The sequence below is a fragment of the Chinchilla lanigera genome, unplaced genomic scaffold, assembly GCF_000276665.1.
Source record: "Chinchilla lanigera isolate Chin_1 unplaced genomic scaffold, ChiLan1.0 scaffold00019, whole genome shotgun sequence".
NCBI lineage: Eukaryota > Metazoa > Chordata > Mammalia > Rodentia > Chinchillidae > Chinchilla > Chinchilla lanigera.
In genome coordinates, this window is record NW_004955420.1 from 19,904,160 (window position 1) to 19,928,679 (window position 24,520).

Below are 24,520 nucleotides of genomic sequence, written 5' to 3' on the forward strand. Positions count from 1 at the left end.
CATGCCTTGGGAGTCAGTGAGACCATTGTCCCTGGGGATGTCTGTGTAGAACTTCAGTATGTACAAGTCAAGATGGAAGAAAATCAAAGCCTCTAAGTTCTCATCCATCCCAAAGAGTCTACAGTTTCCTCTATGCAACGTATCTGACCTGAAATGTTAACAAAACAAAGTGAAAGAAAGCACAAATAAAGACATTAGGAAGAACAGATCGGGTCTATAATATACTCAGGTTGCTACACATTTCTGGTGTGCAGAGTGAAGGCTAAGGCCTGTCCAAGTATCCTCAGTGTAAAACTGACCACCAGTAGCTACACGGAGAAAGAGTCCCAGTAAACAGGTGGCTTAGTCTTTCTGTCTACATCTGTCAGAGGAGAGATCTTCCTTTCATGACATTGTAGAAGAATGGAATTATGAATTAAAGTTATTATAACACTAGGTCCATAGAGAGGAAATCATATTCTCTGAATTTTCCAGGTAAACAAGGACAAGACTTGCACAGGAAGCCAGGTCTCCCCCTACCCCACAGGCTTATCAGGGTTCTTTGCACTGACCAGCATTGCCTGTTATTCTCCATCCCAGTGAGGATGTTTTTGTGGCTCAGCTGTGGACTCCTTAGCTGAGCTCACCTCTCCTACCTCTCACACATTTTTAACTCACATCTACATCAGTAGATCCTTAATCCTGGGGACCCCAACCTACTTTCTTCAGCTGATTTCTACTTTTCCCATTGATCACATAAGCATATTCAACTTACCTAAAAATATCACTTAGAAATGGGAAGTGACTCAGAGATTATCTAATTTAACCATGGCATTTTAAAGATTAAAAAAAAAAATTAGGAAGCTCGGTGAGATATAAGTTGGTTTCCCAGCCACTGATAAATGTTGTGCAAAATACCTATTGTATGCTACATCCTATCTAGGAGATACCAGTGCCTATGACAGCTGATGAAAACTCAGACAATTCTCCCCAAAAGCCCACAGACAATGGAGCTGGAAGGGCCTGGAGGCTAAGTATAAGAAAGGGGATCAGGATGTCTTGCTGCTAATGTCTTATAATGCTGATGCAAGACAGACTTGCTGGACATCGGTATCTCCAGGAGGGAGTGAATGTTTTGCACATTTCTTCTCTCAGGGCTATTGAGGTAATGGCATATTTATGTTCAGAGGATGCTGAAGGTGGGGGCCCAAGAGAAGCCAGAGGCATTGGAGTGTGTTTGTCAGGGTCCTGCGAAGGCCTCTGTCCAGGCTCTCACCTTGTTGACTCAGAAAAAAGATCAGTGGAGAAAGCAGGAAGAAGGTGGTAGGGGTGCAGGAAACTAGATATTCCCGCTCTTCATAGGTTTGATATTGTAGTGACTGAAACAGGGGGAGCCCTGGCTCCTGCCATATCAAAGGGACCCTCCCTGAGTGATTCACTTCCTCTGGGAAACTCCCTTTGTCTGGACTTGATCTTAGAGGGCAGAGACTCGCTTTCCCTGGAAGGTGCCCAGCTCAAGACAGGCATTCAGCACAGCAGTTTGTGCTGTGTGTTTTCCTCCTCCAGAGAACATCTCACGCTGGTCGCAGACGGCGGCTGCATGCTCGGGTTTCTCTGTCGATGAATGTGTGCAACCATCCACTCCTTTGTGAACTGCTGTGAGTCCTGTGCATGGCAGAGGAATGGCTGCAGCTACCTGCAGCAGAATGAAGGATCTCTGGCACCTTAAGGTGGTGGGAAGAATATTTAGCTGAAGTCAGGATTCTTGCATGTGAGGACTGGGTCGATGCTGGGTGACTTTGGCTGAGCCGCAGACGGGTATGTAGCACTTTAGAATTTCAAAATCCTTCACGTAGATGAATCCATACAGGTTTCACAACAGTCCTCTGCATGCAACAATATTTCAGCTTTCCTTTTCATTTTCTAGGAAAATGAATTTGAGAGACTTCAGAGTCCCAGAAGTACAAGGCAGTGAAGAACTTTGACATAAACACTTCTCAACATCAGAGCTTTTTTCACATAGATTCACGTGATAGTCCAGGCCCCAGGCTCTCTCCCTGCAGACAGAGGCAGTGAACAATCTCTACAGTCCTGTCCAACTATATTCTATGGTTCTGTGCATTAGGCCCAATGGATCTTCTCTTTAATACAGTGTATCTGTGGTACCTAAGTTTTAAGTTATATTGACACAGCGTGAGACAGAAAAAGATGACAAGAGAAAAAGCATCACCCTCACCCTGAGACGGGGGTGTCAGCCAGGGGATTGGCTTTGAGGCCACACCAAGATGGCAGAAAATTGTGTCTCTCCCACTTATCCGCCATGAGACTTTAGACAAGTGACTAGCACACTCTGAGCCTCTGCTTGACTTCCTGAGTTTTCGAATAGGGGTAATGGTTCTGACTCCGCAGGTAGGAAGTTCCTATGAAATAACTCTTTAAGAGGTTGATTGACTGAACAGTTGTAGGCAGGAAGTAGTGCATATTACTGCTTACTGTCTTTTCTTACTTTTATCTGATAGATATGAAAACCCAGCCTGCTGTTAACAATGGAGAATTGCCTAATTTCAGGCATCCAGGATGGCGAAGCTGGAGCTACTGAAGGGACCTACAGTCTCTCAAGCACCTGTCCTTGGAGTGAGTTTGTCCATGATGAAGGACCACTGTGATTGGAGGTGAGAGTGGCGGGGCACAGCAGAAGTTACCCTGCAAGTGAAAAATCATTTGAGGGATCTTTGTTTTCTGCAGATCATGTGAATCATTCCTATTGTCCCACAGCATATCTAAGGTCTCCTGAGTTTGCCCCAGGCCCACATCACTGAACCTTGCTCTGATGCCCTCAGATTACACGACCGGGAGCTTTCAGCTTCTCTATAATGTCAGCTTTCTTGATGCCTCCACACAAAACACTGGAAGGGGAGAATTAGAGAGCTTCCTGTGCTTCGCTGGGGCTATTTTCCAATGCTGACGAATATTCTGTTCACCCATGTCTGTTTACAGAATCCTGGACATTAACTATTTCTGAAGGCCAGGTGTGGTGGTGCAAGCCTGTGATCCTAGCCCTCTGGGAGGCTGAGGCAGGAGGATTGCAAATTTGAGCCCAGCTGGGAAACTTAGCAACTTAGCAAGACCCTGTCTCAAAATAAAAAAATTGACAAAAGGGACTGCAGGTGAAGCTCAATGTGAAGGTCCTGGATTTAATCCCTTGTACTGAAATATATATATATATATATATATGGTACAGATCATGAAGGGCCTTATGAGTGTTTTGATTACCTCTTCCATTTTTGTCTCAAAAGTATTTAAAGCAGCAACATTTTTATTCCTCCAAGTCTGAATTTGTTTCTAAGAAGGTCCAGCATAAAGAATATGCCTGAGCCCAACGAAGTCCTTAGAATGACAACTTGAGCTTTGCTTTGTGTGCCCTTCCCAGGACCTGTACCATGCTGTTTTCCTGCTTGGACACAGTCTTCCTTGAAGTTCAATCTGGGAAACCTTCCCAGCAGAGACACCCAATTTTGCTAACCTTCCTGCCGTCTTTCTCAAGATATTTATTTCCCAGCATACCAAACATTTCCTTTTTCTCTCTTTCCCCACCCTTCCCCTCCCTACCCTGGATCTCTTCCTCTGCCCAGCATTTTCCTGGCTGTCAGAACTTGTCTCCTGTCAGTTGTTTCTCCCTAAGCTTAGAAACACCCCAATGTGGTGTCCTTGACAAAACAATGCATTGCGGTGATGCAAGAGCCCAAGGTGTCAAAATAACTAGGTAGTTAAAGGAGAGCGTGGACAGAGCCTCTTCTTTCTGGAAAGACAAACACACACATAAAGAGAAAAGCTAAACAAGGAAATCAATTTCACATCTCCTTTGTCTCCCCATTGCTCCCTGGCTCTGCTCCAAAAGCCCAGTACCTGGGATCCATCGATCCTCTCAGAGCACAGGGTCACCTGACCAAGGAGGCGGGACAAGCTTGAGCACCAGGGAATAGAATATTTTCAAGGTTTCAACACACCCACACCCCTTGTTTTTGTCTTCCCTGTTTGTTTTCACACCAGCCCCACCCCAAACTCCTGTGGGTACAATGGCCCCAGATTATGGCTCAATGCCATGGATGGCATGTTGCTCAAAGGGGGCTGGGGGTGCTTAAGGGCAAAGTATGCTCCCAGAAAACCAAGCCCTCAAGGTCACCTCCCCTTGCCTCTGCTTTCTTCATTCTTTAAATACTCAACATTTATGAAGAATCTGCTATATTTTAGGGATTGTTCTTGGATCACAAGGAGGGCCCTGAAAGAATGCAGAGGTCAAGGCTGCCGTAGAAGCTCACTGTGGTAAGAAAGTGAATGTGTAGACAAACGCTATAGTCTGCTGGGAGGTTGGGGCTCAAAGCGAAGTCCGAAGGAAGCTCTGAAGTTTCAGAGGAGGGTCTGGCCAACCCTGGTGGGGTCCAGGAACAAGTGCAGAGGTGACATTTGAATTGTGAATTATCTTTCGACGGACAGGAAGAAAGAGAGCAGTCTGGAGAGAGGAATGGCATATTCAAAGACAGGAAAGATTCAAGACAGTATTGTTTTCTGAGACTGTAGAGTTTGAGACTAAAACTGAGGTGATGCTGGAGGTTGGTGGGAAGAAGGAGATATGCTCAATAGGTGGTTGGGGCAGAACTGAGAGTATCCTTAACACTATGCCAAGGAATGCGGCCCATCCTGAGGGCACCAGGGAACCAGTGAAGGTTTCTGAGCAGGGGAGAAATGTGGCTGCGGTGCGGCAGCTCTTCCACAACCACCCTCCTGCTGGCAGGCCTCACACTCATGCCTCTTCTCATCCACCTCAGTCCTTTCTTTAGCTGTAAAATAAGGCAGCATTCAGCATCTACAGGTTCCCAGGAAGAGTGCCCCCTAGGTGACCGGCTCTGGGAATCTAGAACCCTTCCACCCACCATGCACCCATTTTGGCAGAGGGGTTACAGAGGGAACTCTGGTTTCACCAAGTCCCTGTTTTGAAACGTGTGCCTACCTCTCATGATCTGTGCTGTCTTGAGCAACTTATTTAACTCTTCTGCAGCCTCGGAGTGCCCACTGTAAGACGGGATCAAAAGATAATTGCAACTGTTCATCGGGCTTTTGAGGGGAGGTAAAGCAAGCGCAAAACACAATCTATTTGTAGCACATAGAAGTGTTTCACTGTGTGCGTTTCAGGTCTGTCTAACTGGCTCTGCCTAGCCCTGTTACTTAACACTTTCCTGTGACTCGACTATATGGCTCAGTGATGCGGGCAAGAGGGCTCCCTGCTTTGGGTCACATGCTTTACTCCCTGAAGCTAGATACCACTGCATATCACAAATACAAACACAAACACAAAAGCCAGAAAAGGATGTGGCTATGTCTCGCTTTCGTGATCTGGTACTCAGATTTGGCAAGTCTAGATCCCTGACCCCACACAACTGCTTTCGTAATAGACACCATTCAGCCCCTCAGATCTTCAGGTGGTTTGTCCCAGAAGCGTTAGTCACCTATGCATGCTTGAGTGTTCTGAATGTTTGAGGGCTATGCCACGTACAGATTCTGGAGGGGGATAATGCTTTGGAAAATAGGAAAGATTTGAATAGTTAGAGCACTTAGTGGCCATAAGTAAAGCAGTGGTTAACCTGTTAATTCACCGGTTCAATGTTTCATCTCACATAGCATAAATGAAAGATGCTTATAGCAAAGTAGTCCTGAGAGCCCATTTTCTTATACCTTTTTATGTTCTGATGCATGAATCTGGAGGTAGTCATGATTTAGCATGACTTTCCAAATGTTCCACATGGGCAGCTGAGGGAAGCTTCACAAAATTAAACAATCTATATTACTCCTAAATTTGCATATACATGGGTTAAGGCGTAATCTCTATAACATGTATGACATATATTCCCATTTTCAACTAAGTGGCCATTAAAAGCTGGCATTGTTAAGTATCTAATTTATTGAAAGAAATAACTAAATGAGATTTAATTAAATCTTCAAAAACAAATTGAAAAAAGCTTTCCTCAGATGATTGTGATTTAAAATGTTATCTATTAGTCATATTTACAGTTTTCTTTTGAATTTTAATTAATAATTTGAAAATTTAAAATATTTTTCAGAAATGTTTTCAAAACTGTATATGAAAGTGAATCTAATTTGCAATTTTTTGCATTTGCTTTTATTTACATTTTTGATGAAAATCTATTCAAATATATACCTCCAGCACAATGACAATTTGTCCCCTCCTTTAAACCAGTATCCTCCAACAGAATTTTCTGCCACCCTAGAAATGTTCTGCATTTGTGCTGTCCAAACTATAACCACTAGACATGTGTCTACTGAGTATGTGCAACTCAGCTAAGGAACAGGACTTTTGCTTAATTTCAGCTCACTTAAATTGAAATACTTCATGTGCTCACTGCCTATCACATTGAAGAGCACATTTTGTGATCACTGAAACAAGAATAAGTGTAGATGATATTAAAAATAGGGGGAAAATGCACCTAAACTGGCCTTTTCTCTTAAAGAAGAAAAAAAAGAAATGGAAAGAAAAAGAGAAATGGAAAAGCATGGGAGGCCTCTAGATAAGAAGTCTGCAGAGAAAAATAAAGAAGTGGCTGGCTGAATTCACTGAAATTGAAATGATACAAATAAGCACAATGAACTGCACACAGAGAATCCCATGTCTGACCATGTGAACTGAGAAAATAAAAGCCAGAATTGGTGATATAAGCTGCTCTCAACTTACTTGACATAAGTTACATCCTGATAAATGCACTGTAAGTTGAAAATACCGTGTTGAAAATGCATTTTGATACTTCTCATCCAGAAGCTGTGGATGGTTTGTATAGACCGTACACAGAGAAAATGCTTGAATGTTAGTATGAAGTTTTTAAAATAATAACATTTAGCCAAACATAATAATGCTTTTTGTAGCACTAGTGGATCAAATTCTTCTCTGGAATAAAAAAGAAAATTTCTGGATCTAGTAGAAATTATTTGGAATGGGTGGTATTGACATATCTCAAACATGTAAGACAAATAAAAAGTAATAAAATAAAATTTCATTGCTCAATTTAACTAGCTTACTCCAGGGACAGAAGCTGCAGTAAACAACTAACAATAGTTATGCATGTCATGGAACTATACCAAAGAAAAAGTCAGGATGTGAAAATTAATTTCATAGGTTTTACGCTACTTGTAAAACATTAAAAACTACATCTTTTAAGGGGAAAACTAAAAACAACCAATTTTCAGTTTTATTCATCTATTTCAAAATTTGCCAAAAACTATCCTATAAGGACACTCATATGAAAGATAATCCTCAAGCTGTAGACTCTCTTTTCCAGTGACTACTGATCAAATTTTAAGGACAAATTTGAACAAATTTGCCACTAAGGGACATACTACTATTTTCAGGTTTTGTTACAAAGATTACAGCTTTTTTCCTATAAAATGGGGGCACTAAGAAATACTTTGGCCACTAATGCTTTAAAAGCTGGTGCAAATAGCAATGATGTAATTAATCGATATCTATAGTTATTTTCTGTGATAGTAATACTTTATCATACGTGACTTATAACCTCAAAGATCTAACGTTTGGAAGTGGGGACTTACAAGGGTGTATTCTCATTCTCAGTTTCGCTCTTCTCTCACTGCTTCCTGCCTGCCATTCAGTGAGCAAGCTCTCCTCCACCATGTCATTCCGCCATGCTGTTTCTGCCTTGGAGCTGAGCATGGACTGAATCCACTGAAACTGTGAAGTAAAATAAATCTCTCCTTTAAGTTGTGAGTGTCAGGTATTTGTCCCAGTGACCAGATAGCGACTAGTACAGTGATTCATAACAATGCTAGAAAGTGGAAAAAGATGTATAAAATGTATGGTTCATTTTTTCATAGAAGTGTTACTATAGTAACTTTATTAACAATTTCTTTTGCTATTCTCTCAGGCAAATGGATGTATGAGATACCCAGGAAAGAGCTACTGCTTGTCTCCAACAGATAGAGGAACAGGACTGCCAGATAGATGTCTAGGTCTTCAAGGATGTGGAAATGTTTGGGGGCTTTTATTGATGATTGTCTTTGCATTATTGACTTCAATATTTATGGAAATCAGACTGCTAGTCTTATGCGAGCTGAAAGATGTCTATATTTTCTAATTGCTAAAATGTTTTACAAGACTTACTCATGGAAGCAAGTAACATGGAATTCTGGAAGAGATAGGTGTCGTCCAGGTATCTGGGAAACATCTGAAAAGGAGACCAGAACTTTTTTCCACATGAATCTTTTAAGCATGATCTACCCTGATTAGCAAGCACTCATGCATTTGGAAGGACATTTAAATCCATATATTCATTATCCTCTCCACTCTTCATGTATAGGCATAATTTTGCATTAGGCATTTGATATATGAGAGATCTAACTTTCAAGGGAAATCATATCTAAGTCTATATCTGTACCCATATCTACAGCTATCTGTCCAATGTGCTTCTGTCTTTCACATATGCAATTTTGAACTTGTTACTGGTAACAGGCTCCTAAACTGGACCCATGCTGGAAGAGGAAGTTATGAAAGGAAGTGTGGCTAGTGTTAAACCTCTCTGAAATGACTCCTCTCTGAAATACTTCTTTTGTTAAGGTGTTATTCTTTTAAGTTTCAGATTAACATAAGTTTTTTTTTAAATTATACAAAAACATAATACCATGATTATGGAAATAAAAAGCCACCCACAAGCTTACTATCTTTGCAAATCATCTATTTTCATTCTTTCCTGTCTTTTTCAAAAAAGCATGTTTTTGCCACAGTGTTGGACATGCATACAAATAGGAGTTTGCATCCTGATCTTTCTCTTAAGCATCACACAGTGAGTGATACCAAGGGGGTCTGAATAGCAACATATTTGAATGACTTTAAAATGTTACTATACATTGCATATTATAATTTATATTGGCTCTAAAATATCATTGGGAGATAGCTAATTTACCTCCAATTTATTTGTTATCAATAACACCGCTTTTCTGTTTTCTTTTTGCCAAATCTTTATTTTCTTAAAATATATCTCCAATAGTGGAATTGTTTCTTCAAAAAAGCTGAAAGCTTTATGTAATTGGAGATCACATGCTTGAATAAGTTAAATTTAATCACTGTCTTCCTCCTTCAGTGGAGCATGCTAAGTTCGTGGCTCACCAATTGCTAACTAGCTCTGTGTTCCAGCTTCCTGGTTTATTCCTATTCTAATCCAGCTAGTTCACAGACAGCCCTTTGCCTTTGCCTTTTTCTGATAAGGATCCTCTAGGTTGCGTTTCTTTGCACAAACAAGTTGCAGGGGCAACTCTTTGCCCCACAGCTCCATCATTTCAGAGATCTATTGTCTGTCTTCAAGGAATTTCCCATGTGCTATGGCATCAGTGACACACAGTTTCAGCGATTGTGAAAGGGGCATACTGATCGACCAGGGAGAGGCTGGGCTCCTGGCCATCAGGTTCTTCTATCTCTTACCAATTAAGTCTCTGCCAAAGTACCTTGGGCTCTGCTATCAACCTGTCTCACCAGCTCTTACCAAACTGCTGGCAACCATTTGAGCGTAGGCACAGGCATTTAACAATACACCCACTCTATCTAGAACTGACCCAGGTCCAAAAAAGGACTCCTTGGACACTCAGATGCAGTCATTCTCCTAAAGAACCATACAGGTTGCAAAAGAACATATGTATGCTCTAGAATATGGCTGAGAGATTATGATTCTATAGAGATTCAAAAGAGATGGATACATCATGATAGGTCCTAAGCAGGGACTAGAAGGACAGACTGGACTATTAGAGGCACAAAGGCGTTCAAAAACATTTAGTTTACAAGCCTGAAGGTACTCAGCATCAAACTGATAAACACCTACTATATCCCAGGCTCTGGGCTGGGTGCTGGGCACTCACAGATGAGTTAAGTAAAATTGCAGATCTTCAAAGATCACATACACATGAGAAAGACACTCAGAATACCATCAGGCTATGGTGTAATGTGTCTTATTACACAGGAAACAGTAAAGCACTGTTGATACAGTGCTCAGATATGACTAGGGAAGACAACAGGCAAGACACAACAGTTCCCTTCTCCCGAGACCTGAAAGGACATGGAGTGTTTTATGAAGATCACATGAGCAAAGTAAGAGAGTATAGAGGTACAGTGCGAGGGCATCTCTGCTTTTTATCTACAGCCCTGACTCTTTAGTTCCGTGATTGAGATCAGGTTTTTCAAAGTCTCTGGGCCTCAGTTTTATTCTAGGTAAAATGAAAATCATAATACTTCACAAAATTCCAGGAGACACAAAGAGAATGGAGGTAATAAATAGCCAAGTAAAAGAGTTTCATTATTATTCCTGTCATATAGGAAATCATTTTGGAAGTTCTCTAGTGTGGTGTACATGAGCAGTTCATGGTGTGAAGGCTGGATTACCTGCTCTCACCCTCCGGCCTCCTGCTTATTCCTTGAGGAATAAGGAAGCAGGGCCACTCACTACATCTTTTTCTTTGCAGATTCTACGGTGTAAATACTCAGAGTATTACCTTTACACACCTAACTCTTCCAGGATGTGATTTTTAGTGTACTTTTTTTTTCTTTTGGGAAATGAAAACATGTAGAATCCACTAAACCTAAGGATGTTTAAAGTGCAGGGAGAGCTGGCCTAACATTTGTTGTTCACCTATGCACCAAAGATTACTGCACAGGCCAATGATTTGATAATTTCTCACAAGAAACTGTGGCAATAGCCAAAGATGACAGAGATGCCGGATGAACCAGGGAGAGAGGGCAACTCAAAAGCAGCCACTTCTGCCCTCTGAACTGGCATCCCAGAGTTACTGGCTGCCACAGAGGTGGACACTTCTGTTTGAGAGTTGCTTTAAGAGATGAAAGGATCTGTGATCCTGGAAGCCTCCTTCCCAGACCTGCCCCAGGCCCTTCAGTTTATGTCCTAATTCATTCCTTTGTAATGAGACAAAGTCACAAATCTTGGGAATTCACTCTTTGCCACAATTATAATCTGTTTTTTTACACAGTCACACAGGTGTGGTAATTACCAACACTTTACCAATGAGGAAACTGAAGAATGAACCAAATTAAGTCATCCCCAGTGAACACAGTGACAGCTGGGCAAGCTGGGATTTGGACTCAGGCTCTTTGACCTCAGAACCCATGCCTTTGACTGCTGTGGAATTTTGCCTCCTTCCAGCAGGTGAGCCTGGAATCTCCACATCACAAGACAAACCTTGTCATCTCAGATCATGAGTCACAGCCAGGGGCTGTCTTAGAACCGGCTCCTCCTGCAGCAAAAAACCTGAAGGAAAGGAAATTACTGAGGAAGAAGTCCAGGCAGTCCTCTTCCTGCCCAGGCAGCCAGATGAGACCTGGTTCAGGCTACATACCTCGCATGGTTTTGCCGGGGATTTGAGAAGGTTGGTGGTTTTCCTTAGCAGGGAAGAAGAAACAGTGTTTTGGGCAGAGAAACAGCCAAGCTTTTTAATAATCTTTTCCAGACTCCACCTCACTATATTCTTTGTACAGGTTATTTTTTCCTCTTGAGAAAATTCAGTGAAGCTTTTCACCCCCTAAACACAGCACTGAGCAAACCTCTTCCTGCTCAGTAGCCCCAATCAGAATTTCCTAGAGCCTCAATCAGCAGTCTCCAAATGTTCCTGCTCATGTGACACCACTGATAAAGAAGATTAGCCTATGCACCTTTCTACATGTACAGTGTGTGTAGGCACATGTGTAAAGTCATGGCAAGAGATCACGCACACATAATCAAAATAAGTCAAAACCAGAAATGACAGAAAAAGAGATTAATGTGAGGTTAGGAATAAAATGGATGCTAATCTGCATGACATTATACTACTTTTATCTCAAGGCACAATCAACACTTTCAGCAGGGTTCGTTATCAATAATGATGCGTGTAAACCTGTACTTCAAGTATTTTTCCTGAGAATTTTAAACTTGAGGGGGTGTTCCTCCTTTTTATATCTGCCTCAGTCGATACTGGTTAAAACTCCCGAAATGTAGCTAAAAGAAAGCCAAGAGAGAAGAAAGATAAGATCTATCATGTTCCTATTGTTTGCTTGTGTTTTGGTATTATTCTAAACCCGCAAGTTCTTTGCAGAAATCTTTTAAAAACAAAAGTTCATTGTGGGAGTGTTTACATGGTTAAATATAGATAAGCAATCCACAAACCCATGAAGCTACCTGAATGAAAACAGCAGGTACCTCACAGACCTATGAGACATGTCATTCTCACCATTCACTCAGAATAACCTTAGTTGGAGAGGAAACGAGCAACCACTGGTCACAAGAATCCAAGGAGGATACTACACTCAATGCATCTATGAAATAATAGTAACTATTCATGTTCATTGTTTTGACATTTCAGTCTGACCTGCACACCCTCCTGAGAAGATGCACTCCTCTTTGCAAGCTCTGATCTACCAAGATCAGATTCCTTAGCCTTCCAAGATCAGTGACCTCCTTCTTTAATCATACCTCCAACCACCTCCAGCCCTGCCCTGTCCTGTGATCACCCACACACGCTACTGTACAAACACAAAGGATTAGTGTTCCTCTGAAAAGTTTCCTCTCCTGGCACTTCGCGCAGACTCTGCCTTCCACGTGGAACAACCTTCTCTATTATTGCTGCCTTTTGAAATTTCACTCACTTGTGCACCACCTGCTGTGTGACACAATGGCAATCACTTCTTCATGAGTGTTGGACGCTCGGTGTCAACCCAGTGAAGCTTCATGGCAACCCTAGGAGATAGAGAAGATTGTGAAAAAGTTAGAAAACAGAGAATTGTCCAAAACCACGCAGTTAACAAATGGGGAGGCCAGAAACCCAATGTGTGAGGACTGCCAGTTTCCACAATCTTATCACTGCATGTGTGTTTTGATTAATTTCACTTTTTTAGATAGCTAAGGCCTTCACTAATCCCTCCCCTTCTCCCTACTTCTGTTGATGTAATTAGTTACTCTTAGGATGATATTTTCCTGGTGGCCTGAGGTGCACACTATAAAGATAAACAAATGTGTGTACATGTGCATCTGTCATAGATCACAAAGATTTCAAAATGGAAGACAAGAGACTCATTTCCTTATACTTGCAGAAGCACTTACAGGTTATCATACTCTTATCTATAGTGACTGGTTGATAAAGACTCAGGGTTGTGTCTATGTAATCTGATATCCCCCAAATTTAAGTGCAATAAAAAGCTGGGAACCCATTTCCTTACAAATTAGCACTTGATAATGGTGGATGATTGGAGGATTTGGGGGTAGGCCATTGTAATGTTAAGAGTAATTAATGCAATTTACAGAAGGAACTTTGGCTCATTTGATACTGAGAATCTCTTTCTCTCAGACACACACACACACACACACACACACACACACACACACACACAGCACAGTGTAGGAAGTTTTCTTCCTCCATTTTACTGACTCAGAAGCAGACTCAGGCTTATAGATATGGAATGGCTTGGGTAATCATCACATAGCTAGATTTTTAAACTCAAATCCCTTGTTCTTTCCCCTGCTCTGCTCCTCTGACCAAAAAAAAAAAAAAAGAATCCTATAACGTGAGGCATTTGAGCTATCAGAAACTCTTTACCATGAGCGTAAAGTAAATAGCCCCGTTTTGCTGTTTTTTGGAATGTTGTTCTTTATATACCTGAAGCCTTGAGCATTCTACATGCAGGGGAGAGACTGGTGGACTTGTAATCCCTAGAGGACTCGACAGAAGCCCAGTCCATCTGTGATAAGTATCCCTTCCAAGGGCCACAGGTGTGCACAACAGAGCGAGCGTCTTTCTTTTCCGCCTCAGTGCTGAAACCATCCTAGATGCCTTCCATCCCCTGCTTGGACAATCAGTCCTTCCCTCCTTTTAAAAAATGTTTCTTATTAACACTTGATAGTGTTTTTTTATGGAAGTACAATACACAGGACTCCAGTGATAAGCTACATAGTAAAACAAGCAGGCTGGCAGTCACCCTCCAGATACAGAGATGTGAAGGTACACAGAGCAATCTCATCCCTACCCCAGGGGCTGAAAAGGACAGACTGGGTCACCTTTTCTCACCTTTGCTGGACATGGCATCCACACCTGCTCAGACAGCAACCATACTCTCCCTGGAAATAAGGTCATTAAAGTGTTAACCTTCAATCTCCCGGTGCCAATGCTGATGGAAGGCGGCTTTCCTTTGGGATGTACCCTAGTGGGCAGGACTCGTGGAAAGAAGTGAAAATGTAAAGCAACTGCTTTGCTCCTTATAGTTCAGAGCTTCCTGGCTGAGATGTACAACAAAGAAACGGGCTGCCTTTCAGAATATCAAGCTTGCAGTGCCTAGAAGGATTCAAGCTGCCTGGAGGTGGCTTCTAAGGCATATATTAAGAAAGTAGATGGTCTGGCATGATGACTGCTACGTCATCCCTTTGAGCAAAGGCATTTTGTGTTTCTCCAAGTATTCGACACTTGAATGCCTTGGGAGATGGGTTTAGCAGAGCACGTGTGTTCCATAATACTTGGCCACAATGCACGGCTGCTGCCTGGTCACAGAGCAACTTATAGACAGCTGTTACCACCCTTATTTCAGTGGCATGGTGAAGAGGGAATTCAGAGACAGGTGAGGGGCCTGTGAGGAAGAGCTGTCCAGTGTCCAGGTCCTCACATTCTCTCTGGGATCTCCCCTCAGTGGTTTCCAATCCCAAGGAGCCATCCTATCGCCCTGGGGAGCCCCCCTTGCCCCTTAAATACCTCAGAATGTTTTTCTTCTACGTTATGAAGTCACAGAGTCCCAGTGTTTGAACAGTCTGGAAGGTCAGAGTCAAGCTCTCTAGAGTCCGCAGGAAAGCAGTGCTTCCCACTGACTCCCTCTGAGAACTAGCAAATGGAACTAGCCCCATGGAATCCTCAGGAATTCTGTCTGGGCTCAGGGATAAATAGGGCAAAAGTCACAGCCAAGTCTTCTGCCAGCTTGTCTCCAGGAAACCGAGTCAGTGTTTGTGGAGAGAAAGTGCTGAAGTCCAGGAATGGGGAAAACGGAATACTGTTTGATGAGCCTGCAAGCATTGGGAGTGAGGGGAAACAATGACGACACAACAAGGAGTATTTTTTTTTTTTTTTAACATAGGAGAAGTCAGCAGGAGAAAATAATGAACCAGGCATCAAGAAAGCTACATCACTGCCATTTTGCTTTTTGAATTTGGAGGTATCTAACCTCCTTGAATCTCAGTTTCCCTACAGAAACAACAATTTGTGGGATTAAATCAGATAATGACACAAAGCATTTGTAACTAGGAACATTCGACAGAAGACGGGTACTAGTGTGACCAACCTGGTTTTTGTGCTTTTTAGTGTCCCCATGAGAAAGAGGGGAGTCAATGTTATCATTCCCTGTGGCAGGCACAGAAATCAACACCCAGGGTTGTAAAGGGTGGTGGGTTGTGTTCTACAATATCTGGACCAGAAGGAGCCATCTTCTTATGTTGGGAAGACATCACTGACAAACTCCAGCCTGGCGCGTCCTCTCCTTCCGAGAAAGAGCATCACAGAACAGCCTTGGGTGGTGCCCCAGACCACAGAGATTTCCTTCTGCTCAGCGGCACGAGGCACAAACATGCTGGGATAGAATTAGGATAATGACCATTTTCACATCAACTTCTGTACCTGGCCCCTACCTCTCTTCCTTCGTCTTTCCTGCCCTCTGCTATTGATGTGGTGGCTGCTTTGGGGCGAAGGATGGTGTCTCAGTTTGGGAAGGAATATCTGCCCTTTCTCTCATTCTCTGTTGTTAGAGAATCCCCCAGCCATCATCTATGACATTTGACAGTTCCCAAAGCACGCTGACTTCTGCTTTTCCAGCAGTGCAGTCTGCTGTGAGTTTCCCTGACCACAGTTTCCCTGATGGCCCCACACTCTCCTCCAGCTCTCCCTCGCCATCGTCGTCACTTGAGGAGAAGAAACAAGAAAGTCATTCAAGTGACTCATCTGTCCGCACGGGCAGGAGGGGGAGAGGCAGAGAGAGTGTGTTTGTGGGTCCAGATGATTATTTCCGCAGGCCTCTTGACTGCTTCACACGATCTGCTGAGCTTCATGAAAAGGAGGATATAAAAATCAGAGCGGTGCCATATTGCCTCCAAAAGCAGCCGGAGTGAGAACGAAGTGTGATCGCCGCCTCCTCCAAACGCAGGGCAGCTCCCGCCTCACATCCGCGTATGTGACATAGCGGCTGCCTTGTCGGGCTAAGGGGGCCCACACTGTCTGCACCCCTGTCTCAGCTCCCTTCCTGGCCTGCTCCTGGGCCTCTCCATCCCCCTTCCCGAGAGGCCCACTGAAAGAGATGCCAGCCCGGAGGCACCCAGAATTCTAAACTTTGTGGTGGCCTTGAAGCCTCAGAGAACAGGGATTGTACTGACCAAACCGGGCATGAGGAAGCGGTCGGAGTGGGAGGGGCCTTACCTTTACTCAACCAGATGGACTCTGGTTTGATCAATTTTGCATACTAGGGGGGGCATCTACCTAGGAGTTTACTGGAAAAAAAAACAAGACAAAAACAAAAAACAGCTCACTGCAATTACAGACAAAAAAGGAGACAAGGATAACTTTGAAAGTTCCCATGGCTGTAGCTCTGTGGTTCTCAGATTTGACCATGCTTTGAAATATCCTGAAGGGTCCGATAAAACAGATGGTGGGCCCCTCCCCAGGGCTTCTGGCTCAGTAAGTGAGATGGAGCTGACAGTCTGTACTCCATTGGTGATGTTCTGGGGACCAACTTTAAAAATCACTCATCTAGCTGGTCTGGTGGTATAGGCCTGTAATCCCACCACTGTGGGAAGCTGAGGCAGGAGGAGAACAAGCTTGGGCAACTTAGTAAGACTTGGCTCCAAATGTCAAATGAAAAAGGGTAGGGATCCAGCTCAGTACTAACCTCCAAAAAAACAAAACAAAATCCACTTATCTAGCCCAAGTTTTCTGTTTCAAGGGTCAGAACAGATGACTTCTCTAAGATGCCTCAGCAATAGAGTGGTGCTTTCTGACAGTCACTGCCCCTTACTGCCCCACCTGACCTCCACTTCATCCAGGGCTTGCTCAATCATACCCTATACCTGCTGCAGCAGAACAAGACCCTCTTCAGAGAAAATGCCTTCAGCCCAGGCTCTCTGATGGCTTCACCCAAGACGAAAGAGAACATTCGTAACTCAGAACTCGCACTCAGTCAGCCTTTGTCCCCCCGACTTGGGAAGTGGCATCTTACCCTTAGGTGTACAGGATTCTTCCCTTGTCTGTGCCTTCCTTCCTCAACGAGCTTTCTGTGATCTCATCCCTGTATTCTTTCACCCGACACATCCTGATCAAGTCTGTCTAGACGCTGGGCTCTCCCAGATACCAGGAAAGACACAGATCCTTCTGAGAGACGAGATCCTCCCTACCCTCAGGGACTTGACAGGTGGGCATCAGATCGAGTCACTACACTCTGAAGGGAGAAGGGAGTGCCATGGAAGATGTGTGAAGGGTGAGGAATGGGGACGGCTTCATCAGGCTGACGAAGGTGGTAGCAGAGCAGGGTCGTGCTCGTGGGCTGGAGAGGATCTGTTTGGTGGTGCAAGGAATGAATGATTAGACATGGAGAAGCACTCACTGAGTATTCGCTGTATGCCAGTTGCTTTCAGTCCTTCTTTTATCCTCCCAATCGTCCCTGCAGGAGGTGCCATTAGTAAATCCTGGTTTACAGATGAGGAAACCAAAGTTCAGCGAAGTCACAGCTTTTCTCAAAGCCATGCATCTACTGAAACTCAAGTTTTCTGCCCCAAGAACCTGCTCTCTTAACTATTATGCCATCTTCAGACCCTTAGCCGAGGTGAGTAGCTAGCTCTTGTCTGGAGGGGTGGGGAGAATAGGTTAGAGGAGCACTGGATGGGTCTGGGAAATAGTTGGAATGCATGGGGGAAAGATAGGTTGAGGTTTTGTTTGTTGAGGGGCTTGGCTGCTAGGGTGAATCATTGGAAACTAAGCTAGTGAAGGATTTTAAGTAAGAGAAGGACACACAGCACAGCTCTGCTTTAGGAACATTCTGTGATAGGAGTGAGCAGACTCGGGTGGAGGAGAGCCTGGTGACCAGGTGACCACATTGGAGGCTGTTGCAGAATTTTTGGAACAAGAAAGCAAGGGCCGGGCTGGGGATTTAGCTCAGCGGCAAAAGCGCCTGCCTGGCAAGCGCAAGGTCATGAGTTCGGTTCCCGGTACCAGAGAAAAACCAAAAAAACAAAAAAAACAAACAAGAAAGCAAGGGCCTAGCCCGGTGTAGGGCAGGGTGACAGGCATGGAATGAGGTGAAGGGGTGGGTGCTCTGCTCACCACTGCAAATAACATTTGACCACTCACCACATACTTGACCTAGATTCACTCATTTGATCATCACAGTAGCTTCCACATCAGACCTGCCTCCATCCCCCCCCTTTCTCTCTCTCTCCCCTCTTCTCTCTCTTCTGTCTCTGCCTGACACTGACACTTTTCCCCTTAGGACATTAAACTCTGAAATTTCTCCCTTGAATATATAGAAATCACGGAAGGAGAAAACCCAGGATCAAGGAAGGAGAAAACTCAGAATCATGGAATCATGAACCATCTCAGACTCATTTAACCTCCCCATCTGACAGCTGGAGAAGCTGAGGCCTAGAGATAATCACTCAGTTCTTCGTCTAGGAATGGACTAGACAAGAGCGGGGAGGCTCTGGTTCTCCTGTTTCCCGGAGCCCGGCTGGAGGCTTGCAGTTGTGGTAAGTGACAGATGGCACCTCAGTCACCAGGCTGAAGGCACCTGGGGACGCTGTGGTCAGCCTGGGTTGGCAGCCCACCTCCCACACTGGCACTGCAGGCATGGGGCTTAGCAGCTCTGACTGAAGGGAGCATGTGTGGCTGGAGGGCATGAGTGAGGGTGACTCATGGCCTTTGTGGTATGGGTCACAGCTGCTCAGGGGGCATCCCAGCCTACAGGAGGCAACTGCCATCTGCACTGTGTTGGAGAGCCACTCTGAACCCACGTGCAAAGCAGAAGAGACACAGTGTGCTATAGTGTGGCAGCACCCCACCAAGACAACTGTGCCCAGCCAGCTCTGCCCTTGCGCCTTCCGGCTGTGTGACCTTGGGCAGGAGGTCATCTCACCCGGATGTGCATCTCACTCTTCTTAGACATTCATGAGTAAAAGAAACTGTACCCAGGCCATTTTGGAGATGTACGGAACTACTAGTGGGCCAATGCATGAAAAGCAGCAAGCAAATCAAAGACCTTTTGCAATCTAAAGGATTGTTCCTTTATGTTATGAATTGTATATTACGTATTGTTACTCTTATGGCTGGGAATGCTAATATTAACTTACCTCATTAAATCATTCTCAAAGGAAACGTGGTGGTGAAATGTTGTCTGCAGGTGGGGTATCTATGAGCTCTTTGCTCTGTTACTGCAAATGTTCTGTGAGTTTAAACCTACTTCTAAAAATTTGCTTAAGGTTACCTCCTCCCTGATGACTTCTCTGGAGGCAGGCGTTCTTCAGGCCACAAGAGAGAAGGCTGTCTGCTTTCACCGAGCTTGTATCCTAGCAAGCAGAGACAGACACTAGTCAACACCATACTAGGAAAAGTACCTGCTGTGCAAAGAGGTGTTAAGTCCTCTGGGGAATTAAAAGAAAGCAGCATGAGGGAGCAGAAGTCTCAGGTTCAGGGTGTTAGCGTAGGGACTCAGGGCTGATGTAGGAACGGAGGGAAGACGAGATCTGAGCAGCTTGAGAGAGTGGAGGGAGTTAATCAAGTAGATATCAGTAATAGGCAGGAGCATATTTGAGGAATAAGGAGGCCAGTGTGGCTGGAGCAGTAGGACTGGGGGATTGAGGACCAGAGAGACCACTGAACAGCCAGACCCTGGAAGTCTTAAAGGTAGAACCCAACACAACGTCTTTGATCTAAGTTTTATCACCAGGTCCTTCCTAGGGATTAAATTGTTCGACTGCACTAAAATCTCATCATTCTTTCTCCAAACCCTTCTCTCCAGCTGTGGAGAGAGAGAGAAATGGAGCACAAATTCACTCAAGAGTCTTGCTTCTTCAAAGAATACTGAGCTCTCTTAGAAGTTGTGACTCCTCTTCTACGATCTGAGATTTCAGGGCTGATGCTTACTCAGGCCTGTTCTGTGCCATCATGTAAATGTGGCATACAAGAAAAAGATGTTTTGCTCTCTACCAGGAGAACTGGCAAGCTCAGAGGCCAACCGACAGAAAAATGAGGGGCCAGCAATGTCAGTGAAAAGGAGGTCTAAGCAAGAAGCAGTATTCTCTAATGAAAAACCTGGTCCCTGAGAACGGACTCTCTCCTTGACATTGGTCCTGACTCATCAACATATGCTCTGTCACATACACAATCACTGTTATCTGCTACCTGCTCTCCCAGACCCAGAAATTCCCCCTTCAAACCACTCTGCACATTGCCAACAGACCCAGGTTCCCATGAACAGGAGGGATGGTGTTCTCTGCTCTGGCATTCTTCAAAGCCCGTGCCTGACCTACCAGTACCTGAGCTGGACCACAGCTTCATGAAGGATTCCCATCTTATATGAAGGAACCCAGATCCAACACCCCCAGACAGTGGACTTTTAGCTGGGGCAGGAGGCTGAACGAAATTAGGAGTGGCAATCTTTCATCTCAATTCCACCTCTGCAGTTCCAGTGCAATACAGCCTTCTAGTTCTCCTGCCCTAATGGTTGTGCAGTGTTACTGTAGGCTACTAAACAGCTGCCACCTTCCACCCAAGACCTGGGTGCTGTCCAAGGGTAGATAAAAATGTTCCTTCCTTCACATCAACTGCCGGGGGGTCTGCTGGAAAACCGTGCTAACGACCCAGGCATCATCCCTGAGGCCCATCCAGTGGTTTCAGACTTATTCCTCCTTTGTGTTGTTCTTTGGGGACTGGTCACCCTGCTGGTCCTCCTTCCCTTAAGCACCCATTTTGTTTCCTTTTTAAGCCTAGGGGTGGGGCTGAGAATTCTAGTCCAGACTCAGGGAGGAACACAAAAAACATTTCAGCTGAAAAGACCTCAGTTGTTACTCCTGTTTTTGTTCAGCAATGGAAGCCCTCCAAACAAACCTGACTTACAGCCCTACCATTTTAAGAATATACAGGCCAACTACCACAGCTTGAGAGAGGTTAGGAGTCCTAGGTTGTGCCTCTACCACTCTCACTGCTGTACGGGCCAAACCACCAGTGCTTTGAGCCCCTGATTTGTTTACACATTTTTATTTTGCAAATGATGGTCCTTGAGGCCTCCACTCTTACCGCAAGTCCCTCAGGAAATCAAAAGAAGAGCTGGATTAGGATCCTGGGTTCCTGATGCACAGCTCAGGTAGTTTAAAGAGACCAGGTGTGGGGCCACCAGGTGCCAGTATCTCAGTGCCTGGCCTGTAGAAGACTGGGAATGCAGGTGGCACTGCCAGTCTTTCCTGCTGGCTCACCAGAGGCAAAGGCATGCCTGTCCTCCTACCTCCACTTTCAGAGAGGTCACATCAGCAGCTTGAATTCTGTCACGGTGGGAAACTGACAGACTCTACAAGCTAAGGTCCCCCTGGCTAGTCCCTTAAGAGCTGATCCTTAGACATGGGGCAGTCTACCACTGCCTTAGCATTCATCGAGTCCACCATGTTCTGAAGTGGAAGGTGAGTCTTGTTTCTTAGTTGATAAACACTTTCATGGAATTGTTATGAGAAGTCATTCACAAAGATCTTTGGGATTGTGTCATCCAAGGCTGACAGGCTTTGATGCCTGAAAAACCAATTGATAAGGTAAATAGGCCAAGAAGCTGGATGAAGCAAAATAAAAAATGGTGAGAAATATGTCAGAAAATTAAGGAGTGTTGGTTTCCTAGGGCTGCCGTAAAGTATTATAGACTGAGTCGCTTAAGTAACAGCTGTTATTGACTCAGATGTCTGCACGATAGAGGTCCAAATCAAGGTATTGTCAGGTTCAGTTTCTTCTGAAGGCTGAAGAAACAGGATATGCTCTAGATTTCTCTCCTTGGCACATACATAGCATCTCTGTGTTCACAAGGTGTTGTCCAGGTAGGTATATCTGTCCTGTCCAAAGTCTCTTTTCTATAAGGGCACCGGTCACATTGGATCATGGCCCATCATAATGACCTCATTTTAACCTGATTAGCTCTATGGACCCTAGTTCCAACTAAGATTATATTCTGGACCTTGTCTCTAAACAAGGTCATATTCAAGAAGTCAAGACTTCAATGAAAGAATTTCAAAAGGAGCATAGTTTAATCCATGACATTCAGTCAAGACAGAAGCAAGACTGAGGGTTAGATCTGGCTTGCTCACTGCTGTGCTTCAGGTGCAGTCACCGAACCATTCCGGAAACTCAAACTCTGGGAAGGAAGAGGCTCTCCAAAGGTCAGGGTGGAGAAGGATGGAGGCAGACATTCTGACTCCCAGCCAGAGGCCTTTTGTCTTCTACTAACCTGCCTCTCCTGGCTTAGGGGCTATTTCTCTCATCTGTGTGTTATCTCAACATTCTAGAAGAGGCTGTCAGCAGCTAGGAAGCCAGGATATGTCTACCACTCATCTCCAAACTCCCATAAGCTTGCAGCCTGGGTGAGACATACAGAAGTTCAGAGACACCAGATTGGATTGCATCTGACTCAATGATCTATCCTTATCAGAGCTTTGGGATGCAGCTGGGATCCATGTTCTTTGCTGGTCCCTGAAACTTGTGTTCCTCTGAGGCACTTTTTTCAACAATGCCTTCTGACTACAGTCCAACAAGGGGGAAATAGGGTCAGTATCAGTGCCCAGGATTTTCCCAATCTGGTTGATAGTATCTGAAAGAGTAATTGGGGCATTCGTTTTAATCCTTGAGTCCTACTGCTCTAATATTTACTAAGTGTCACCACTCACTACACCTCTCTGAGCCTCATATTCATATCTGAAAATCAAAGGCTAATAAAACTTTGCTTGCAGAATAAGTCATCCATTTGCTCATTCAGCCAGTGTTGTAGGAAGCATTCCACATGCTTGGAACTGCCTTGGGCACCAAGCTCATGACAGTGACAAGATGAGATGGTCAATCCTCATGAACTTCAAGAAGGAAGACAGACCATTGTCTGTGTTGACCCCTGTGATAATGTAAGATGGGACCATGCTCAGTGCAGGGAAACATGGAACAGGAAAGCCTAGGCCAGTGGTGGGGAACCTATGGCATGTGCGCTTCCAGGAGCTGTTTGTGTGGTTGAAAGCTCTAAAAGGTTCACCATCACCAGTCTAGGCAGACTTGGGTCTGGGAGGACTCCTGAAGGGGAAAGGTCACCCAGGTAAAGAGTGGAGAGGGGAGGATCCAGTGGTACCCAGGAACAGAAGGGATCCTGACAGTGTCCAGGGCAGAGGGGACACATATCCAGAGACCTAGATGAGAGAGAACACAAGGTGTGACACAGATGTCACATGATCTCTGGAACACAAAGAGCACTCCATAAATACCATTTGCCTTTTCATTCTCATAGAATACATACAGGTATCATTTTCTCATCTCCAAGACCAGAAATGTCAACACAAAATTGAAAAAAACAAAACAAAACAGACTTTTGTACTACATGTCTCAAATTAATGAAGTCCATGTTGTAATGTATGATATCCTTGGTAAGATATATTTTTCAGTGAAACACATGTATTCCATTTTTCACATACATGGAAGCCAAATTATCATAAATATATTTATGTGTATACAGCGGTACCTTGTTCATAAACTCAATTCTTTCCCTAATTCTGGTCACAAAGTGAATTAGACAAGAACCAAATTAAATTCCATGGTTAGGTTCAATGTTAACCTTATGGGGAAATTTGATTCAGTTCTCATCCAATTCACTTTGCAACCAGAATCATGGAAAGAATTAAGTTCTTGAACTGAGGTATTACTGTATATAGTTGTTCTTTAGTCTGAAGCAATGATTCTCCTTTGTCCATACAAGGATTTTACTACTTTCTGACTTCAACTGTTGAGTGAATCCAAGTGTTATTGTTTGTTCTATAACCCATAATTATCTGCATACACCTTTCACTCTTTGATCATACCAAGCTTCTCACATCAAAATTCTCTGCTCACCTGGAAACTGTATTCCAGAGGCTTTGTGCCCACACACTGTAGGGATCCCACGCAGGAGCTCACTCTGCTAATAAAAATAAGAATGAAGACAATAACTGTCAGTGCATATGTGTTTATTTTTGTGGATTTTTGTAATATATGCAGCAGCACGAAATATATACCGTTTTTTACAAAGAAATGTTGACCTACATCACACTAATTAATATCACCTTCTTGACAGATTCCTTCTCTGGTAACTGGATACAAGTGTGAATAGAAACAGCAAGAGAAAAACCAAGGGACAATTTGATAGGCATTTAGTACTTTTTTCAAGATATGCATATATATTCTGAGTATTTCCTTCTTTCCTCTCCTTTCCTTTCCT

The 24,520-nt window shown here is 44.0% G+C and overlaps 2 long non-coding RNA genes across 2 annotated transcripts; both read left to right on the plus strand.

Moving 5' to 3' along the window:
* Positions 1-1,719: 1,719 nt before the first annotated feature.
* On the plus strand, positions 1,720-4,302 carry LOC106148316. Its single transcript, XR_001233656.1, has 3 exons — positions 1,720-1,797; positions 2,499-2,651; positions 4,231-4,302. It is a non-coding gene; the product is annotated as an uncharacterized LOC106148316 (long non-coding RNA).
* A 6,731-nt stretch (positions 4,303-11,033) lies between these two features.
* LOC106148315 lies at positions 11,034-19,516 on the plus strand. The gene is made up of 3 exons (XR_001233655.1): positions 11,034-11,424; positions 17,714-17,869; positions 18,570-19,516. It is a non-coding gene; the product is annotated as an uncharacterized LOC106148315 (long non-coding RNA).
* Positions 19,517-24,520: the final 5,004 nt, after the last annotated feature.